Genomic DNA, 17595 nt, shown 5'->3' with positions numbered 1-17595 from the left:
TTGACATTGAGCCTCAATCCATATTGCAGGGTCACTATAAGTCACAGGTGACAAAATGGCTCATAACAACAATAACAATCTGTAAAACTCCACTAAGCTCATTTTCTATTTCTTGACAACAGATTTTGATGGTAAATATGGTCTTTTAGAAACAGTGATTTATCATAGCTGTCTAAATCATAAGTGACATTTAACAATGGAGACCTTAAGGGAGTTAGATACTTCAGTGAACTAATCAATTAAGTTCAGCCTATAGCAACTAAACGTTTACATTTGACTTTCATGTTTACTCACTCTGTGAGCTAGGTATTGCCTCAGGAAGATAAAATCAGAGATACAGCTAATAAGTCCTCCTCTGATGGAATTAATGACATTGCAGATGGAAGAAAAATACAAAGTGTAATTTTAATTCATGATAAAGTATCTAAGTTTTATAAGAAATATAGAATCTAAGTTTTAGAAATCAGTTATTGTCCTCAAATGATAGCCAACTCATAGCTGACTTTCTGGAGGATTTTTGAGGTTATAAGTCAAATAGGAGGTGATTGCCCATCTTTCTCCTGTGAAGCAGCTGGTGGATTTGAACCAGAGATCGTGCCATTGGGTTACCTCCACCAATTTCTTCATCTTCTGACTTCACCTTAGCTGTCAATGTTAAAAAAAGGTGATAACTGAATGATGGAAACTAGTATTTCAGACAGAAGAAATGACCTGAGAAAAGAAAGAGGATTTTTTGTTTTTCACGTCAGGTGGGTAATGTGACAATGCTTTAACAAGGTTTAAGGGAGGCACATTCCATACAAAAGCATGAACACCAAATCATCATGCTCATGAACCAGAAAAAGGTCAGTTTTTGAAAATACAATACATGCTCAGAGTTACTAAGCCATTGGATGTTTCTGGATGATGAATTGTCAGGACTATCTGTTAAGATATTTTAGTGACCTAGTAAGCAGGGGTTTGTGCTACCAATTCAATGACAGGTAGTTTGAATCCACCAACTGCTTCACAGGGAAAAGATGAATGATCTCTCCCAAGCAATTTACCATCTCTGAAAACCCAATTTTGGGTCATTAGTTCCAACTTAGTGCCAATAGGCTGTTGGAGTTAATCTATTACAATGATGTTTTCTAAACTTCAGTGATTTAATAGTGGTATTTGTATTCATATTCTCTCCAGATATTTTAACAGATACAGAAAGGCAGTATTCTTTACTTTTCATTTTAACTTTATTTCACCTTGGATGCTTTTAGTTAACTTGCTTTAAGCTTATAGACTTGATATACTAGTAGCATTTCCCCCCCAATAAACAGTAAATATATTGAAAACTATTCACATTGAAAATACAATAAAAAATAATCATAAGCATTAGCAGTGGTGTACATTGGGAGACTCCATTGTAGAAGAAGAGGTTGAAATGAACCAATATGTATAGATCAGGAAACTCTTTGAATTTTATAGTCAAACAGTACTGCATGCTCCAGTTTGATAAATTTTACAACTGGTAGTAATTTTTGTAGTGATCAGAACGGAGCTGTACTTTGAATGCAATGAAGTTGAGAGATTGAATTCTAGAAGTTAAGATGTGAAGGAAGAAAAAATTAGATTAGACGAAGGGTAAGCTCCATTCCAGTCTTTAAAATCCAATTAACAAAACCTCTGATGGAGCAATGATTCAGGTGCTTGTCTAGTGAATGAAAGATTAGCAATTCACCCCATTTAGTGCTTCCCTCAGAAAAAGACACAGCTGTTCGCTTCTATAACGGAAGTTCTGGTGACTTAGAGGGTAAGGAATTCCACTGCTAACCCAAAGGCATGAGGTTTGAATCCAACAACTGCTCTATGGAAGAAAGTTGTTCAGTCTCTTACTCTGTGATTTACAACATCTGAAAACCCACTAGAGGGTCATCTATGAGGTAGTGTCTATTCAACAGCAATGGCTTGAACTGTATCTACGCTTCTTTAAAAATTATAGAACTCTATGAAAGTTACATCTATTACATAGAGTAACTGGGAGTCAAAATCAGCTCCGTAGCATCCATCAAACAGCAATAATGTGCTGTCGAGTTGCTGTGACTCATAGTGACCTAGTCTACAACAGCCAAAAACCTGTTCTATCTTGTGCCAATCTTATTGTCTCTAACACACCTACCCCCATTACTCCAGTCACTGAATCATTCTATCTTATCAAGGGTCTTCCTTGTTTAGCGGTATGCCTGAAAGAAGCAGTCCATGGTATATTCAACACTCCTCCAGTACCACAGCTCGAGTTCCCCTTATACCCTCCCTAGTCATTTTCCAGATTTCTGATGCATAGAAAATGATTATGAAGACTGTGGCCTGAATCAGGTACATCTTAGTCTCCAGAATGACATCATTGCTCTTCAGGATTCTTAAGAGCAGGCTGACAGCAGGCTTTCTCAATGCAATTCATCTTTTGATTTCCTGGCTGCTGGTACCAAGAGTGTTGATTGTAGAGCCAAGCAAACTACAGCTGTTAATATTTTCAATCTCTTCACCATCACAATGATGCCAATCAGCCCAGTGTTTAGAATCTTTGTTCTCTGGATGTTGAGCTTCAATCCGTATTGAAGGCTTCAGTCCTTTACTTTCTGCAGCCAGTGCTTCAGGTCCAGGTCCTCTTCAGTTTCAGCAAACAGAGTTGTGTCATCTGCATAATGCAGATTATTGATGATTCTTCCTCCAATTCTGATGCCACATTCCTCCTCAAAGAGCCTAGCCTCCTGGATGATTTGTCCTGTATATATATTGAAAAGGTATCGAGATAGGACACATCCTTACTGTACACCCTTCCTGATTTTGAATCATGCAGTGTTTTCTTGCTCTGTTCTAACAACTACCTCCTGGTCCAAGTATAAGTTTCACATAAGCACAATCAATCACATGCAAGCAAGATTCTGCTGAAAATTGTCCAAAAATGACTGAAACAGCACATCAACAGAGAACTGCCAGAAGTGTAGGCTGGGTTTAGAAGAGGCCATGATATTAAGAATATTATAGGTAATATTAGATGGATTTTCGCTGATGGCAGTATCAGAGGAATGTCTGTCTGTGTTTCATTGACTATGCAGTCATTTGACTGTGTGGATCACAGCAAACTGTGGCTGTCTCTGCAAAGAGTGGGAATCCCAGAACTTTTAGAATAGACTTAAAAAAAATTACTAAGATGGAAGGCACATTGTGTAACTTCTGTGGGTTTATTATTATTTTACTAGAATGCAGTACAGTACCTGACACATATGTGCATGCTTAATAAATATTTATTGAATAGAAGAATGTATAATAAAAAACAAACACAGAAAAACCAGGTGATGTTGAATTTATGTCAACTCACAGAGATCCATGTGTTTGTTTAAGTAGAAGTTCATCTCATGTGGCTTTTCAGTGGTTGGATATTTCAAGTTATTCACTATGTCTTTCTCAGGCTTGTTGAAGCTCTGAATAGTCTAGAATAGCCAATCTTTCCTTTAAAAGCCAAACATTAAACCTTTGCCCTACCTAGAGTCCATGAATGTATAATAGAAGGCTTAAATGAATTCGTTAGAAATTTGACTGTGAAAATGTTGTGACTCATTCATTGTTGAAGTGGTATTTGGAAGAAGTCTCTCATGATTGTAAGGACTCTTCTTTTTTTCTCCAAATTACTCTCACAAAATTATCATTTTGCTAAAATCAAATGTGTGGTCTCTAGCTAAGGATCAAGCAAGTTCTAGTGCTATAATCCAAATTATATCACGTTATTGTCATGCAGTCATGACGATTCAGCCTGGGATATTTACCAACTGGTCTGACTAGTACACAGAGGCTGTTCACAGGTTTTCTCTGCACAATAAGGCAATGTGTATTTGTCTTCTCCTTATTCATACATTTTGCAAAATACCACCCTTTAAAATTTATTTTAACAAAGTGCGATACCATTCCAGCATTTTATAAATTATAAAAAGCAAGGTGGAAGGAGGATTAGATTCATCATGTAAAGGTTAAATAATTCTGATTTTGAGCAATGAATATCGATTGCTCTTTTAAGATGTGTTTGAAGAATTCTTGTCACTGGGAAATAATTTTTCAAGGGCCTCTTGAAATCCCTTTAAATGCAACAAAAAGGGGTGAAGAAGTTAAGGTAAACAAGTGACTATTTTGCATATTAAGTTGTTTTGAAATGCACTGTTCTTGTCTTAAGAATAATCGGTTCTCTGTGAAACTGCAATCAGGTATTTTTGTAAAATTGTAGCAGAATCTTAGGTGAGCCTACAAGTGTTCAGTTCTTGAGAATGAAAAACATTCTTGGGAAAAATCAACTCTAAATCTCAAGGAGTTTAGATTATTTGAATAAAATATTTTTCATAATGTTATATTTTATATGTGCTACATAATGTCTGTGATGGCAAAACCAGACCATGTATGCCAGTGGGCTGGAAAAAAGTCTGGAGAGGGTAATCTTTTTTCAAAGGGCACCAAGCAGTACATGGAGTTTTTAGAACTCTGTAGCCAAAGGCCAGCTACCCCACCTGTCTCCAACTAACCTCCACAATGAGGAGCATAGCTTGGCTTTCAGCTCCAAGTAGTAGAGCCAGTAGTAGCCAGCAGTAGATGCCTTGTCATACCTCCTTGGAGGTCAGTTCCTGCAGAGAGATGCTAGGGAGCTGCAAGTTTACCCAGTCACTTAGAACTTTTAATTCTGACTATCTGAGGCTACTTGGAGACCACAGTGCCCAGAGGAAACCAGTTGTGGAAATCAACAGTCAAGAAAGCAAACAGTGTCTAACAGTGGGAAAATATGCCACCAATTATCTCTTTAAAATGCTAAAGACCAAGAAAATCTCTTTTAGGATTAAAATCCACCTGATAGAAGCCATAGTGTTTTCAGTAGCTTATTATACCTGCATAAGTTGGGCAAAGTCGGAGGCTCCTCAAGGCCACACATAACAATAGCATTTGTGGATGAGAAGTGATGCATAATTGTATCTTCAATTTTTTATGATCTGTTAATAACTAAATCTACTCTAAACATCTCAATAGTAGCACAAAGATAGTAAATGTATTACATTATTTTCTTAATCTGACTTTTGAATCAACATTCTGAGTGATTTCAAATGAATTGCTTGATCTGTACTTTTATTCATTTATAAATGGAAAGGAATAGGTTAAATAATATTTAGACTCAGGAGACTATAAATATAGATAGAAAAGATACAGGTAAATTAAGCATTTAGTAAGATCATTTAGTTTGCAATGACTAAATTAGTAAAATAAACTGGCTTGTCTGCTGCCTTCTGCCTGCATCCTCGTTCCTAGCTTGGTGCCATCGAGGAGGCCTGGGCCCCTGTGCTATCCCAGCTGCTCCCCACTCCAGCGGTACACACACCCCACTCCCTCTACTGAGTTAGTGCCTGATTCTCCTAGGGAGGAGCTAGTGGATGGGTACCCCACGTTTCTCCTTCCAGCACTGTCTGCCTGGCTGCTGCCCTTAACTCTACCTTCTAATCCATCTATTTCCTCTTAATTATTACTGTCCTCTCAGGGGATGGCAAACCTCACAGAAGGGCACACGCCCCCCTTCCCTCATGACTCCTGCTCTTGACTTGAAAAGAATTTACCCATGGGAACCTCCCTGCCTCCCCAGCCCAAACTTCCGGGCGGGGGGCGCGGGGTCTCAAGACATATCAGAATGTGGGTGGAAAAATAAAGGTACTTTAGGGAGAGACAGACTTAGTGTTCCAATAGGGGGTGGAGGGTGGACCCGCTGCCCTCAACTGTAGTCTCTAACTCTAGAGCTCAGCCCCCTCTCTTCTCCCTAGTAGGAGACAAGAAATCAATAAACTTATGTTTAATAGAATAAAAAATAATTAGAGAAAACATGTGGCAGTTAAATATGGGAAAAATATATGTGTATAAGCTTACATAGAAGTATGGGTGTATAAATATATACATATATATTAATGCATAACAGAATAAATATATACACTAGAGAGAAAAAAGAGAATCATCATGAAAATTATAACAGGATAGCAAGAATGAGTTATCACACTATGTAATATGATCACAGAAAAGAGAATAATGACAGATTTATTGATACTGTCATTATAATTTGTGACTTCTTTAAAGGAAATCTATATGTTTAGAAATGAAATTTTATTACTATTCTTATTATTTTCTCTTTTTTTAATTTTATTATTATTTTTGTGTGCATGTACCGTCAAATCCGATCTGACTGGTACAGGAGGAGATTGTCCCTCCTTACCCGGCAGAGCATCTGGTGGATTCGAACCGTTCCCCTCTGGGATTGTAGTTGCAGCTCCTTGCCACTAGGCCACCAGAGCTCCCCTATTTTCTCTTTAAGTATTCTAATATTGGGGAAAGGTTGAATGAACAGTAGTATCAGGGTGGAGAGACAGCAGATGAGGAGGGGTGAAGGTGCTTCCTGTTAGAATATTCATTATAATTGTCAAAGCATCAGTGAGGTTCCACTGTAGGTGGTTGATTTGTCTGAAACCTAACACATTAATTTACAGAATGATTGATCTTTCTTGCTAATTTCTCTCTTCTTCCAATGCATAATAAAATAGATATGCTTTCAATTAGTAGATAAATCTTGTAAAATGTCCAACCTTGGTATGTTATTGTAGACCTCGCTATTTACAGTATTACGTTTTAGCTTAAATTCATTCTCTTCCTATTTTTATTGGATCTGCTTCTTAGGAGGTTCTCTATCTCTTCCCCCTTTGGAATACAAGTTCTGTTGAAATTAGAGTCATCTTACTTTTCATCTTATGCATTATCTTATATTCAAACATGTTTGAGGTGCTTGGTGAATTTGCTGAGTAAATCATAGTATGTAAATACAGAAAAAATCTTTAAATATTTTCAGTACCCTAAATTTGGGGGAAGTTGGAGGAGCAGTGAAAGAGAAGAGAACCCCCACTGATGTGGACTGGTGCAGTAACTGAAAGCATGGGATTGAATGTGGTAGAGACCATGAGGATGGCACAGAGAATGGCAGAGTTCCAATTTTTTGTTTATAGTGTCGCTATGAGTCCTAGTTAATTTGATGAACCTAACAAAAACAACTTTTGTGGCCAACATTGTGTTTATTCAAAACCTACACTTGGACCAGGAGGTAGTCGTCAGAACAGAGCAAGGGAACATGGCATGGTTCAAAGTTGGGAAGGGTGAATAATGCTGCTATGAACACTGGTGTACAAATCTCAGTTTGTGCCTCAGTTCTCATATTCTCAGGGTATATTCCAAGTAGTGGAATAGCTGGGTCATGTGGAATTTCCATGTTCAGCTTTTTGAGGAAGTGCCAAACTGCTTTCCAGAACAATTGCACTATTTTCATAATCCCACCAACAATGTATAAGAGTTCCTTTCTCGCCACATCCTTTCCCTGTTAAACTTTGCCATTCTTACTGGAGTGAGATGGTACCTCATTGTGGTTTTGATTTGCATCTCTCTTATTGCCAGTGATTTAGAGAATTTCTTCACCTATCTGTTTGCCATTCGAATATCATCCTCTGTGAAAATTCTTTCCAGGTCCTTTGCCCATTTTGTAATTGGGTTATCAGTCTTTTTCTTATGGAGGCCCAGGAGTATTCTGAAAACTTTTGCTATAAGACTCCTATCTGAGATGGTATTACCAAATGTTTGTTCTTTTCACCCTGTTGGAAAAGTTTTTAATGTGCATAGAGGTTTAATCTTCAGAAGGTCCCATGCATCAATTTTATCCTCTTTAGATTGTGCATTTCTGGTTGTATTTGGCAGTCTCTTTATACCTTGGACTAGTGTTTCTAAGCTTGATCCCAGTTTGTCTCTTAAGAACGTCATCGTTTTGGGCTTTACTCCCAGGTCTCTGATCCACGTTGAGTTGATTATTCACTGTTGCAAAAACATGGAAACAGCCCAAATATCCAACCACAAATGAATGGATCGAGAAATTATGGTACATTCACACAATGGAATACTATGCAGCACACAGGAACAATAACTTTGCAAATAATTACCTAACTTGGGAGGGACTGGACAGCATTATGCTGAGTGAACTAACTCAGTCCCACAAGGATAAATACTGTATAAGGCCATTATTGTAGAATGAGTATAAGGATCCAGGAGGGGTGGGAGAGGCTGGAAGCAGAAGGATGTGGATGTACAGGGGGAAGAGGGGATCAATCATTGGGTTGTACAATTTGATGGGGGGAGTGAGGGAAAGGGAAAGAATTATTTTAATTGATATTAAAATTTTGTAAATAAACTAATGAAAAGAAAAAAAAATTGGGAAGAGTTACACCAGGGATGTGTTCTATCTCCATACCTGTGCAGCATAGATTATCTGGGAAGCTGGGCTCTATGAGGAGAAATGTGGCGTCAGGATTGGAGGAAGACTTATCAACAATGTGTGTTATGCAGATGACACAGCCCTCCTTCCTGAAACTGAGGAGGACCTGAAGTATTTGCTGTAGAAGGTCAAGGACTGCTGCCTTCAATATGGATTGAAGCGCAATATCAAGAAAAGAAAGACTGGCGGCATCGTGATGGATGGTGAGGAAATTAAGATTGTAAATACCTTTAGTTTGCTTGGCTCCTCAATCGGCACTCTTGGTACCAGCAGCCAGGAAATTAGAAGATATAGTGCATTGGGAAAGTCTGCTGTCATAGACCTCTTCAGGGTACCAAAGAGCAATGATGTCAGTCTGGAGATTAAGGTGCTCCTAATACAGACTACGTCTTTGCAATCACTTGCTATGTATCAGAGAGCTGGACAATGACTAAGGATGTTAGGAGAATTGATGCCTTTGAGCTATGGACTGCTAAGAGAATGAACAGATTTATCCTGGAGAAGGCGAAATCAGGCTGCTCCTTGGACATAAGGATTCAGAAGCTTCATCTGATGTACTTTGGACATGTTACAAGGAGGGATAAGTCTTTGGAGAGGGACATCTTACTTGCAAGGTTGGAGGTACAATGCAGAAGAGGAAGACACTATGAAAAGGGTTGATTCAGTGACTGGGGTGTAGGTGTGTAAGAGAAATAAGGTTGGCACAGGATAGAGCATGATTCAGAGCTATGAGTCATAAGCAATTCCTTGGCATGTAACAACAACAACAATTTGTGTACAAACAAGTTTTGTTTTTCTTTAAAATAAGGCTATAATCTCTTGTCTATGCTTTGACTATAGTAATTTTAAAATTGAACATTACTATACTGTACTGTACATTACAGTTAGTGACAATACATCAGATGATCTGTAAATACATGGAGCAAAGCAGCATATAATTATGCACCAACATGATGTCGTTACCAGCTTGAAATTGTGAATATATTTATGATAAACTGGAGTAGCATACAACTGAAAAAATTCATTCAACATATACAGCACCTATTTTGTACAGCATTTCCCTAGAGACATGGTATATAGATCTGAATTTGTGAAATTTGCCTTTGGATGTGTAAAAATAATAAATGGGCTAATTTTAAAGTATATAACACTATAATAATTATGAAAAATAGAATGAGGAGATTGAGATCTAGTATGTTGGTAAGGAGAAACTTTTAATTTGGTTGGTGGCTTTATTTATTTTTTTTAATATTTAAACTAAGAGAATAAATGTTAAATAGAGACTATAAAAGTAAGACCTTTAAGAGAGGTAGGGTCTAGCCAAGAGTATCTCTGGAGAAAGAGTGTTCCTGTACATTATGGAATACATTTGTAGAAAACCAAGAATCTGTTATGGTCAGATGAGGTAAAGTCATATCAAGAGGTTAATGTTGGGGTCACAGTGAGTCTTGTGGCCTTACTAAAAAGTTGGGTGGGTTTATTTTTTTCCTCCCCACTATGAATGAACTATGTCGTCACTAGATGATTTTATATAGAGGAATGTCTAAACTTACGTACATTTTCGAAGAAACCCTTTGTTCATTGTGTTAAGGGAAGGTCTCTGGTTAAATTAGGGAAAAATTAGCAATCTAGTGCATATTAAGGCACTGTAGGAATGGAGGTAAATGGTAGGATGCCAGATACAAATGAGATATCCTCTCAATTCAGTAGCAGTGGCAAAGTTAACAGGAAAGCAAGCAATAAATTGGAGATGATGTGGAGAGGTAGGAACTCTTACACATTGTTGGTGGGATTGTAAAATGATAATAACCACTCTGGAAGACAGTTTGGTGCTTCCTCAAAAAAGCTGAACATAGAAATTCCGTATAACCCAGCTATTACACTGCTTGGAATATATCCCAAGAAAAGGGGAACTGAGGTACAAATGAGATTTGTACACCAATGTCTATAGCAGCATTATTCACCATTGCAAGAACATGGAAACAGCCCAAATGTCCAACCACTATGGAATGGCTTGAGAAATTATGGTACATTCACACAGTGGAATACTGACTAGCATGCAGGAGCAATGACTTTGTAAATCACTACCTAACTTGAGAGAGACTGAAGAACATTATGTTAAGTGAGCTAACTCAGTCCCATAAAGACAAATATTGTGTAATATCATAATTATAGAACATGTATGAGGATCCAAGTTGGGGGGAGATGAAAGAAGGGGGAGAGACAATAGAATGTGTGTGGTTAATTATAGGGTCACACAGTTTGATGGGTAGAAGGAGGGGTGGGAAAAGGAAATGGAAAAGAAATGGTGTGAAAAACAATGTATACAAACTTTGTAAGTAAACCAGTATAAAATAAAATTTTTATTAAAACAATAAAAAATAAAGATTGACCCAACAGAATTAGCTGATACTTTGAAAGAATGCTGTATGTGAAAAAGAAGTAAAAAAGTACACATTTGTACCTAAAGATTATGAAGTACTCTCTGGTGGACGAGTAGTAATAAACTCTACTGCAATTCCAAAGGTGTGTGGTTCAAATCCACCAACTCCTCCACAAGAAAAAGATGGGCAATCTCCTGTACTGCATCTGAAAACCTAATGTAGGATCAGCTATAGGTCAGTTCTGACTAGACAGTAAACATGAACAACAACAACAACAATGGTATATAATAGTTTCTTGTTTTGTGCTGTCAAGTTGTCTGCAATCAATAGTAACCCTATGTATGGTAGCTCTGAAACCTGCTCTGTCCTGAGCCAGTCTCACTGATTCCAACACACCAACCCCCATTGTCCCAGTTACTGTATCAATCCATCTCATCTTTGATCTTCCTCTCTTGTGCTGTCCCTCCACACTTCCAAGCATGATGTCCTTTTAAAGGACCAGTCTCTTCTGGCCACATGCCCAAAGTATGTGGGATTGAGCTTTAAAATCCTAGCCTCCAAGTAAACCAAGACAGGCCTGTTTGTTCTTTTGGTGGTCTATGGTATGTTTCAAGACTACATCTGCACCAAAATTTGAAGGCATCGATTTTTCTTCTGGCATCCTTAGTCACTGTCTAACTTTCTGATGCATAGCAGAGTTTGGTAAAATTCAGCTTGAGTCACATACTAGTGGATAGCTTGTTTGAAATCAAGAAAAATATCAGACATAATAGGGAGTATAGTATTAGGCCAAAATAAATCCTCAATAAACACTTGATCCAATGTCACTATTGAAGAAAATTTCAATATTTGATATCATTTTTTTAAAAAAAACTCTAAACAAAAAACCGAACTCTTCCTACACATATCCTGCATGGTTGCATTGCTCTGGGAAAATCTTTTATACTGGTTTTTATGGAGAGAGATAATTTCCTATGCAACTCTATAACCTTGCATGTGCTAATGTGGTACCTATCAGAATATATTTACTTGCTTATTTTCATTTTTGCTTCAGCAGACTATCAAAATCTACAATACTGTCATTTTTTTTTCACCCAACATAGTGTCTTGGGCATAATAGCTGTGCAGAATATTTGCAACAAATTGAAAAATAAAAAATAAATGAGTGAGTCAATCAGTCCCTTGTTCCACTGAGTTTCTAACAAACTAATTTCTGAACTCGGTTATTTCTGCTCAAAAATGGAAATGAACGAATTCATAAACTACTAATGGAGTTCACAGTAAGCTAATGACAGTATCTTATTTTTAAATGTTTCTTTTTTTCTAGAGTTGACTCTCTTGTCTATAATAGCGTTTTCTTTCACTCTCTTGAGAGTCTTCTCTTCCTCCTGTGTTAAGGGAAGCTCCAAGCAATCTGAACTTATTGCATCTCGTTTTTCCTTATTTTTGCCTCATATTTTCTCACTTCTACTAAGTTTTTCTTTCCTTATCTTGAAAAGAAAAATACACATCTACTTTGATACCTGGACTAATGAGGGTAAATGTGCTAGAGTCAGTGAGACTGGCTCAGAATAGGGCAGCCTTCAGAGCTGTTGTACATAGAGTCACTATGAGTTGCAGATGACTCAACACACATAACAACAACAACATCAACGTGGCATCACCAGGTCGATACACGAGGTGCAATTGCACTGGGTGATACTGTCAGAAGTCATGCCAAAATAACCACCTGTAACATTTTTGTGCTGTATTTCAGCAGAAATGTACTATTTTTTACAATGAAATATTCATATACTTCCCTATAAAAACAATCTTTTTGTAAACCCGGTTTACATGTAATAATATACCTACAAGGGCTGCAATTTTATGCAGATTTACTTTTTGAACCTTCTAATGAGCTTGCCAATGAATAAGGACAACAGAAGATGAATTGATTCCTTTGAGGTGTGATGTTTGAGTACTGAATATCTTATGGACTGCCAAAAGAACAAACATATATGTCTTGAAGAAAGTGCAACCAGAATACTCCTTGGAGAAAAAGATGACAAAGTTTCGTTTCATGTACTTTAGACATGTTGCTAGGAGAGGCTATTCCTTGGAAGGGGACATCATTGCTTGGAAAGGTGAAGACCAAACAGATTGACACAGTGATGGTAATAGTCTCAAGTATGTCAGAGATTGTGAGGATGGCACAGGACAGAACAGAGTTTAGATTTGTTTTTCATTGGATCACTATGAGTCATACTTGAAGTAAAAGCATTTAACAATAAAAGCAATCTGCTTTGGGGCAGTACTTGTGGCCTGATGGAAGGAGTTGTAGAACCAACTCAAACACAGAGTTCTAAATCACCAACTTTCCATGGGAGAAAAATGGAAAATCTCTCCCACGCTATTTATAGCCTACGAAAATTCTCTGATGGATAAGATATGAGTTGGTTTTGACGTAACAGCACACAACAACAGTGTCCTTGGAGGGAGTTTTGGTAGCATACATAGTCCATAGGGAGTTGTGCTGCTAGTCCAAAGCCTAAGCCTCTCAGGTGTTTTCAATCCACTGTGTAATATAGTCTGGAAACCCAGTGGTGGGTCAGCTAGAAGTCAATTCTGACTCCAAAGCAAGAGGGAAAGAGGAGAGGACATGTTTTCATGAGAGCTGTAATCATCACACGATTGCAATGACACTTCAAATATCATGGTTCAATAGGCATGTGCTGGTGCTTTCATTGCCACTGTTGTTTTAATTTTGTTGTTAAGTGCCAAATTTTGTTGTGATTCACACAAACCTTGTTGTTGTTAAGTGCTGTTGAGTCATAAGTGACACATAGTGACCCTATGAACAAAATACCTGAACATTTGTATAACTTTCATAGTTTCTCCAGGTTCATAGGGTTTCTAGAGGCAACCTATTTCAGAAGTGGATGTCATTCATGCTTCCAAGCTTGTTTGAATCAGGGAGCTCCACCAAACACTGTCCATCATGGGTAACCATTATTGCACTTGACACATCAGTGTCACAATGTTTAGCATCACAAGTTACCTTTGTACAGTAAGTGGACAGACCAGGGCTATATGACCTGGAAGAATGTTTGACCAAAAACAATTAAAAACAGGCCTGAGGGCCAAGGATTAAAGTCACCCACGTTTGGCTTGGTAATACCACTTTCTGTCCACTAGGCCAACTGATCTCCCTGCTGCTGTTGTTGTTGTTAAGTGCCATTGAGTTGTAGGCGACTCATCATGACCCTATGAATGAAAGACCTGTTTGCATATGCAATGCTATTTTTTCAGTCAGAAATTTTGTCAATTTGTCACAGCCCTTCTTCATCACATACTCTTATTCCAAATTTATCATTTAATTAACCAGAAGTATTACAATTTTTCCTTTTCTTAAAAAAATTGAGTGGAAAGTTACTAATCATATTGCTTTCTTTCAATAATCAAAGTTTTTTACAACTGGATTAATAGTCAACATCATGATGGATGGATAAGAGATTGGAACCGTCAACTTCATCTTACCTGGATTCACTATTAACACACGTGGTACCAGCAGTCAGGAAACAAGGAGACACATTGCACTGGGAAACTCTCCAAATTATTGAGGAGTAATGATGCCAGTTTGATGACTAATGTGCATATGATTCAGGCCATGATTTTCTGATCACTTGCTATGCATCTGGAAGCTGGACAATGAATAGGGATGACAGAAGAATTGATGCCTTTGAGCTGTGGTGTTGGAGAAGAGCACTGAACATGCAATGGACAGCCAAAACAACACACAAATATGTCTTGGAGAGGGTGACGCCAGAGTGCTCTTTGAAGGCAAAGATGATGAGGCTTCACCTCACATGCTTTGGGCTTGTTGCTAGGAGGGGTTTTTCCTTGGAGAAGGACATGATGCTCGGAAGAGTCTAGGGTAGGAGAAGGAGATAAAGAATCTCGACCCGGTGGATTGACACAGCGACTGCCACAATGGGTTCTAGTTTGTCAGGAAGTGTGAAGATGGCACAGGATAGGAGAGAGTTCAGATCTGTTGTTCAAGGGGTGACTATGATACTGAGTAGTTGACTCGATGGCACCAAACAACAACATACGCATTTTGTTTTATAACATTAGTTACAATGTCTTATCAAGACTTATAAGTCTTAAAATTTATTCTGACTGTATCTTTTTTTAAAAGAGGCACCTTTGTGGCGTCATCTGTTGCATGTTGTATGGTGCTGGTCAAAATATTGACGACCATCTCCAGGGGTTCAGAAACACCAGTAGCTCCTCAGAAGAGGATTGGTGGTCTCCTCTGGTTGAGATTCACAGCTTTTGAAATTTAATGGGGAGCCACTAGGAGTTGAAATCAAGACAGTGAGTGAATGCTCTTTAGTAGGCTTGTATTATCATTGCTCTGACCTAGTTACAAAATAAGTAACTTACTTTCAGGCTCTTTGCTCCTTCAAATTGTCTTCTATCCCATAATTAGCATGATCCTAATCTACTAAAAATACTTTGTTGCTGTAATGTGCCACTGTTTTGACCAGGCCTCATAATGACCTTATCGTCAACACATATGAACGCTGTCGCTGTTCTATCCTATGCCGTCTTCCACCTCTGACATACTTGAGTCCATTGCCTCAGTCATTGTGTCACTCCATCTTGTTGAGGGTTTCTTCCTCTTTTACTGTCCCTGCACCTTTCCAAGCATGATGCCCATTTTCAAGGAATATCTCTTTCTAACAACATGCCCCATGTATATGAAATGAAATTTTGCCATGCTTTGCTCTAAGTAAGGAACACTCTTGGCTGCACTTTTTTTCCCCAAGACATATCTGTTTATTCTATCCCTTAGCTGTCCATAGGATATTCAGTTTTTGTGATACTTTATTGCAAAAAGCGTCTTTTCAAGCAATATTTGTACTTTGGTGTCTGAGATATTTTACTCTGCATGTTTTCCAGACTCATCCATGTTGAGTGGTTTTTCATGGGTTCATTTTTTTTCAGTGCTGCATAATATTCTATTGTGTGAATGCACCACAGTTTCTCTATCCATCCATTTATTAATAGACACTTGAGCTACTTCCATCTCTTTGATGCTGTGAATAACGCCACAATAAGCATGGGTCTCCGGAAGTCAGAAGCCACTCAATGGAAGAAGTGTCTATTAGTGACTAAGCAAAGGTCAAACCCTTTAATCATGGTTTGACACTACCAATCTTTCCAATTTTATCTTCATTACAGTCAGAAGAGGTGTTTTTCCTCCATTCCTTTTGTTATCTATCGTCTTCACTGAACTTCAGTTATGGCCACATGTGTCTACTTTTCATCTCCATGTATTGGAACTAACTTATTATTTAACTTCCATTATAAATGTCCCTTGGAAAGGGACCTTCTATTTGGAAAGGTGAAGGGTCAGTGAAAAGAGGAAGACTCAAACAACTGGACTGATACAGTGACTATAGCAGTGGGCTCAAGTATCAGAAATGCTAAGGATGGTACAGGATGTGTTGCTCATAAGTTTGCTATGAATTGTACTTAGCTGGATGGCACCAAACAACATGAATGTCATATATCTTCACCTTGATAAATTTGACCATACATAGTTTCTCTAAGTCTAAATTTTAATAGTATTTTCTCTATTTTGATAGTCACCATTAATTTGTTTAGAGATTTATTTTTAAAAACTCATTATTCATTTTCTTGCAAGGTTCTTTACAAGAGGAAATCATAGTCATATATGTTTATAACTGTTTTTAACTGTCCCTAAGCACACAGCATAGTGCCTACTGTGACAGGCACTTAAAATTGTTAATTGAATAAAGAAATGTGTGAGTGAATGAATATGCACTGATAGTCATGCCTTTCTAAAATGAAAACTTTTTTGAACAATATCCTCCCTAAAGCAGTAATGGTTCAAGATTTTGGATGTTATCTTTCTCCATTCCCCCTCCCTCCAACTTAATATGCAATTCGTAGATGTCGGCAAAAAGAAATATTTTATTTATTGATAAAAATGCTTAAGGCAACAAAAAAATTGGTGTATATAAAGAACTAATATAAGCTGCTACATCTGTATTCTGTTTGATACCATCTGTCTCCTAAGTTAGATGGATTGAAATCTCATCCAAGTTTTGCTGGTCTATAACAAGGAAACGAACGCTTCAATGGCAATTTTAGATGACTGAACATATTTCAATTAGACAATTTAGTTTCAAGGCCATTCATTGTCTTGGTGGATAACTCTCGAGCGATGATAATGCATATCATTTAATTGGTTTATTAAGTAAAATTTATACACTTTATTTGGAAAATATTTAGGCTTTCTTGAGATTCGGGTGTTGCATATGATAAATATGGTGAAACCCTGCTGTTATGGAACTGTTGCAAGTATTTGTACAAGTTAGATGGCTGGTTAATTGAGAAATAACATCTTTCCACATGAACACATTTTTAAAATAATTGACAGTATTAAGTATGTACATAATACGAAAGCTGACAGCTGAGTCTCACTATAGCATGTTTTTAAAAGATCTGGACTTATGAATAAGAATTCCTTGTTCTGAGTCCGAATCTCCAAATTGCAATACAATTTATTTAGTTCTTCAGCAAGGTCATAATTATAAATATCAACATAATTACACAGTCCTGGAAAATGAGCATGGATATTTGCACTTACTTAAAGATACTCGACGTACACTCATTCCCATTAAGTCAAGATGCTTTCATAGCTGCCCTCTGGCAGGTTTTCAGAGACTAAATTGCATAAGAGGAAATTTCACGTTTCTCCTGAGAAGCAGTTGATGGATTCGAACTCCCTGCCTTTGGGTTGGCAGTGCAACTACTTACCCACTAGGTCACATCTGGTATTCATTT

The sequence above is a fragment of the Elephantulus edwardii genome, unplaced genomic scaffold (assembly GCF_000299155.1).
Source record: "Elephantulus edwardii isolate Elephantulus edwardi_28Jun2011 unplaced genomic scaffold, EleEdw1.0 scaffold00232, whole genome shotgun sequence".
In the NCBI taxonomy this organism is placed as follows: Eukaryota; Metazoa; Chordata; class Mammalia; order Macroscelidea; family Macroscelididae; genus Elephantulus; species Elephantulus edwardii.
The sequence above is the reverse complement of the archived record's forward strand: the minus strand, read 5'-3'. Positions refer to the sequence as shown.